Source organism: Lynx canadensis, chromosome C1 (genome assembly GCF_007474595.2).
Source record: "Lynx canadensis isolate LIC74 chromosome C1, mLynCan4.pri.v2, whole genome shotgun sequence".
Classification (NCBI taxonomy): domain Eukaryota; kingdom Metazoa; phylum Chordata; class Mammalia; order Carnivora; family Felidae; genus Lynx; species Lynx canadensis.
In genome coordinates this window covers 176,844,176-176,850,130 of record NC_044310.1, presented here as the reverse complement: position 1 = coordinate 176,850,130, position 5,955 = coordinate 176,844,176, and the positions used below count along the sequence as shown (strand labels likewise).

The 5,955-nt window shown below is 42.1% G+C and overlaps 1 protein-coding gene across 1 annotated transcript in view; it reads left to right on the top strand.

Moving 5' to 3' along the window:
* The window catches only part of HIBCH (3-hydroxyisobutyryl-CoA hydrolase), a 111,612-nt gene that overhangs the window by 596 nt on the left and 105,061 nt on the right, over positions 1-5,955 (top strand). The gene's annotated exons all lie outside the window — the stretch shown is intronic.

The following is a 5,955-nucleotide window of genomic DNA, read 5'->3' as shown; positions in this document are numbered from 1 at the left end:
GGAGGAAAATGCGGCGGTGGCGGCGGAGGCGGCGGCGGGCGCGGAGGCTGGCGGAGGGGCTGCAGGCGGCTGGCCGCAGGCTTAGCCCGAGGGCTTGGGGTCCGCGGCACCGCGGGGGGCGCTCGAGGGGACCGCGAAGCGCGCCGTCGTGCTCGCTGCCCCGCTCGTCCCGGCTCTCGGACCGTCAGCATCCGCGGGGCCGCCGCCCCCCCGCGGCCCACGCGGGACCGCGGCGTGGAAACGCGGTGACGCCTGGAGGCTCCCGGGGCGGCGAGGGCATCCCACGCCCGCCGGGGCCAAGCGTCTGCGACGTCACAAGTAGAGCATGATGATTCAGGGAGCAGGGGCGCTAGGAGGAAAAGGCCCCCGGGTCACCTAACCCGCTGTTTTTGTTCTTTCCTTGCGGCCGCCCACAAATTTCGTTTGTGAAATCCTCCTGCTCCATTTTTCCGTACTCTTTTGGGGATTCAGGGTTTTTGACAGACGGGTCGGCAGCTCTGAACATAGACTTCCTGCCAGTGACAATCGGGTCCCACTATTCTAATAGAAATGTCAAGTGTGCTGGTTGTTCTCCAAACCAAGGCGGTGTCTCCCTGGCCTTTGCCTTATAAGGTGTGGGCCTAGGGCCACCTTGACAGGAAGCACATCATAGGTAGGGAACCCCTCTCTCTAAAAACCCTTTAAACTGTGGTTTTCAGGATGCCTTAAAAATGGTTTTGAGGGGCGCCTGTGTGGCTCAATTAAGCATCTGACTTCCTCTCAGGCCATGATCTCAGAGTTAGTGGGTTCAAGCCCCCGTGTCCCGGCTCTGTGCTGACAGCTGGGAGCCTGGAGCCTGCTTTGGATTCTCTGTCTCCCTGTCTCTCTCTGCGCCTCCCCTGCTGCTCTCGCTCTCTCTCTCTCTCTCTCTCTCTCTCTCTCTCTCAAATATATAAAAAATTTTTTTAAATATTTTTGAATTGGGGGTGGATTCAAAATTTTTAAAAAGCAACATGAAATTTTGAGTAGAAGGTGGCCTGGCAGCTGGCCCAACCGACTGAATGTTGTCTGTGAGTGCATTGGGCCTTCTGCCCTTTCCTTTCACTTCTTGGCACAGCTAGGAAATGATACAGCCCCAAACAGGGTGAACAAAACAGGCTCCTTCTGCAGGCATAACCGGGCCCTTCCACCTGGAGGACCAAGGAGACCAATATCTACATACCTGTAACTCACTCCATGGCTAGAAATTTAGCAGCTCTGTTTTAAAGTTCCAGCTGGCAGGTTTTCTTAACTGTATTTTCCAAAAGCACCCAAGACTGCCTCCTGAGTTGTCAACGCCTGGTCCCCTGTTCCCTGGGCTGTGAGGAACCACCAACACAGGAGTCCAGGGCAACACTCAACTTTTCATAGTCCAGGAAATAGAGCTTACAACTTTCCATCTCCCAGACTGAACTCATGTTTCTGCTCCTAGCCTGCTTCTGTGGTCTCTAGCGTGGGACAACTCAAGTTCTTTTGCGGGCCAGATTCTCTAGCTACTATGATAATAGCTAAGGGCACTATGCTAAGTGCTTTTTGTGTTGTATAGCTGTTCTTTCTTAAATCAGTCCTGGGGTAGGTGTTATTGTTATTTCCACTTAAAAAGAAATCTGACCCTAAGAGGTTAGGTCATTTACTTAAACATGTAATGTGTAGTGAGGCCGAATTTGAACCCAGCAATGTGACTCCCATTCTATTACCTATTGGTGTTTTAAATATCTTCCTCAGACTCTAAATTTGAGAAGGATTAAAAGATTTAAATTTTTTAGAAGTCTTAAAAGTGCAAGGAGAAAATATAAGTGAATTGCTTTTAATCTGAAAGTAAGCTTGGAGCAAAGGGCAAAATTACAAAGGAAAAGCGACAGACTTGACTATAGAATTTTTAATTTCTTTCATCAAAAAGACCCATAAAGGTAAAAGACAAGTAAAAACTATCAAAAAATTTGCAGTTTGCAGGGCACCTGGGTGGCTCAGTCGGTTAAGCATCTGACTTTTGGTTTCGGCTCCGGTCATGATCTCACCATTAGTGAGTTGGAGCCCCTCATTGGGCTCTGTGCTGACAGCATGGAGCCTGCTTTGGATTCTCTGTCAACCACCAAGCTCAGTACTGAGAAGGATATAAGTTACTTCAGTGTTTCTAGAGGGCAACTTGGCCGAACCCAGTAAAAGCCTCAAAAAATGTTCACACCCTTTGCCTCAAAAACTGCATTTCTGGGAATTCATAATACAGGAATTGACAAATGTTTTCTGTAAGAGCCCAGATAATAAATACTTTAGGCTTTGCAGGCCACATATGTTTCTGTTGCTTCTTTGTGTGTGTGCTTTTGTTTTCAAAACCCTTTAAAAATATGAGAGCTGTTAGCTTCAGGGCTGTAGAAAAACAGGCTGTGGACTGAAATTGGCATGAAGGCAGTAATGTGTACAAAGAGTAGACTTCAAGAAAGTTCATCCTAGTGCATTTGGTAATAGCCAAAAAAGAAAGCATGCTAAATGTCTGAGGAGAGAAATTAGTCACAACCAGATATGAGGAAACAAGTATTTTAAAAGTTTTAAATGTTTTAAAAAGTTGCAGAATGATATTTATTGCGTGAGATAGTATTCGTGATTTATTACATTAAGAAAAGCATATCTATGTTATCATCTCAAATACGACATAATCATGTGTATGTACGCATAGAAAAAGATCTGGAAAGCTGTAAACACACTGAGATATTGATAGTGGTCTTGGGCTAGAGGTGAAATTGTAGATATTTGGTTTTCTGTTATGTGTGTGCTTCCTATAGTGAATATGTGTTGCTTTTGTAATAAGCAAAAATATAAGAAACTTTGCTTAGGCAGCAAAGAAGCACTTTTAGCTTAGATTTTTGAGAAAATTTCCCCTGAATTCACTCTCCCAGATGGAGTTGTTTGCTGTCTCCCATGCTCCTTGAATTCATAACGGTCTTTTGAGTACCATTATTTACTTAATTAGAGAATGGTTAATACCATCATTTACTTAAGCATTCCCCTATTATTGGATCAGGGTTCCCAATATTTCACTATTGTAAGTTTGCCAGTTACTTTCTACCAGCTCTCTGCCAGATCCATTTTCCATCCTTCTCTGCTAAACTCTGTGCCTCTGAAGGCAGAACTTTCAAAAACTATTTTCTCTGGGGTCATTCCAGGTAGGATTGACCAATGGATTATACCGACAATAGGTTGGAGGGGGGAAAAGGAGAAAAGTTGGGGTATTTATTCTCACCTCTTTTCCTGGTTTTCATCTCCTCCCCTTACCCCTTCAGTCCTAGCAGCGGTCAGTGGCTTCTTATGTTGTCAGAACCTGGGTACCTCCACATCTCTTACCATCTCCATGTCATGTTATATACCTTTGCCCTACCCTAAATCTAACCCAAAACTTCTATAAGTAGTCCCTTCAATAAAATCTCTTCTTTTTGTTTTCAATATATGAAGTTTATTGTCAAATTGGTTTCCATACAACACCCAGTGCTCATCCCAAAATGTGCCCTCCTCAATACCCATCACCCACCTCCCATCAACCCTCAGTTTGTTCTCAGTTAATAAAATCTCTTCTGTTGAAACATCTGAGTGGAAGTTGGTTCTTGTTAGGACAGACTGATATGTTAAAGAACACTGGTGAATATCATAGAACTCCAATCTTTTATTTCTTAAGTGACAGGCCCGGATAGTCTCAGATTTTATATCTGAGATTTTGACTATTTACAAGGTAATTATAGAATGATTTCAGGTTTCCTGAAGCAGGAATTTAAATTACCGTGGGTCCAGCGTTTGGGAATGTAACACTCTGACTATTGTTCTATACTTCTCCAATAGTTTTTGAGAAATAACACTCCATTGCATTTTATTGAAGAAATCAAAGAGTCCAGTATAGTGGTGTTCTAACTTAATGTTTTCAGTGGAATCTTTAAGAAAATAAGTAATCTATAGGCACATAACATATAAATAAAAGCCACCTGCAGAGTTAAAGGAAGCTTCTTCCTTATCTTTGAGGCATACTCTGCCCCTCTCCCCACCATCACAGAACACCAGAGCTCTTTGGAACACAGTTTGAAAACATAGATTTAAAGAGTCCAAGTCTAGAAGATATATCCTTCATAAATTTCCAGTGTCTATTATATTTCTTTAGGTTAGATGCCTAGAATTACATAGTCTACAATATGACTACAATATGACAATTGCCCTTCAAAACACTCCTCACTGTCAATGATGTTGCCTATCTCATTACTGTGTCTATTATCAAATACACACCGACAAACAAACAAAAAAAACCTTTCCTAATTTCACATCACAGTTTTAGTTGCATTTTTATTACTCCAAGTTCATTTTCCCTCAAATATCTAGCCAACTTTCCTGACATTGTTAGTGAGCAAACATCCCACTAATGTGTAATGATCAATGTATCATACATTAAGCTGTTTTATGCACTAGGCCATATTTCTGAGTCCTCTATTTCCTTTCATTCATCTTCTTTTGGATTATACTGTGCCAATGGCATAGCCTTTTAATTTCAATAAAGTAACTCTGTGCCCAAATTAGCTTTTTCAAATATTGTAAATATTTTGAAAAATAGTCTAAGTATTCTAAATAAATGCTTTCAGATGAAACTGTTGACTTTTTTCTTGTTATAAAATTAACACATTATGAAGAAAAGTTTGTGGAAACTCAAAAAATGTTAAAAAAATATGAAGAAGGAAATAAAACCCACCGCAAATACTGTAACCATTAGCATTTTAGAGTATAATGTTCCATCTTCTCTCTCTGTATTATTTTTACAAATGTTACTAAACATAGTTTTGTGAGCTGTTGTTTAATCATCATATATGAGCATTTCGCCATATCATTAAATGATTTATATATTTTTTGAAACATGGTTTAATTTTTTTTAAGGTTTATTTATTTTTGAGAGAGAGAGGGGAAAGAGAGAGTAAGACGGTGTGAGTGGGGGAGGGGCAGAGAGTGAGGGAGACACAGAATCCAAAGCAGGCTCCAGGCTCTGAGCTGTCAGCACAGAGCCCAATGTGGGGCTTGAACCCACAAACTGTGAGATCATGACCTGAGCTGAAATTGGAAGCTCAACTGACTGACTCAACATGACCTGAGCTGAAATCGGAGGCTCAACATGACTTTTAATGACACGTTAGCCAAGGGCTCTAGAATCAGGGTCACTAGTAGCAGTGGCAGCAGGCAGTTCTCAGCTTTCTAGACTGAGTCATACCCTTTCCTCCGTCATATTAAACTCGCTTGAAGTCTCCAGTTGTTCCCTCATAGATCAACATTGCACACCTGCCCCTGCCACACCTCATAACCTGAAATCAGCTGCTAGACATGTGAAATTGGTTTTGACTGTAGTTGGCTGGATTTTAATGATTTTTGCAGCATTTGCCACCTGTATATCTTCTGTCAAGTGTATGGAAAGATGACGCAACCATAGTATATTAGGTGGTTAACAAATAAGGAAAATGTAGGTTATCCACACAAGGACTAGATTTGAATTAATTGTAAGAGTTTCCTAGCACCATATTGCACAATCTTATGGATTCCTTTTAAATCATTAACTAGTACGAATCATTTATACTTGTCTTAGAAAAGATTGAACAACTCTCGTGAAAACACAGCAGAGCTGTGATTTCTTTTAAAGATTTGCGGGTGGGGCGCCTGGGTGGCTCAGTCGGTTGGGCGGCTGACTTCGGCTCAGGTCATGATCTCGTGGTCCGTGAGTTCGAGCCCCATGTCGGGCTCTGTGCTGACAGCTCGGAGCCTGGAGCCTGTTTCAGATTCTGTGTTTCCCTCTCTCTGACCCTCCCCCGTTCATGCTCTGTCTCTCTCTGTCTCAAAAATAAATAAACGTTAAAAAAAATTAAAAAAAAATAAATAAAGATTTGAGGGAGAAATCATTAGCATTTGTGATAGTATATTACAACT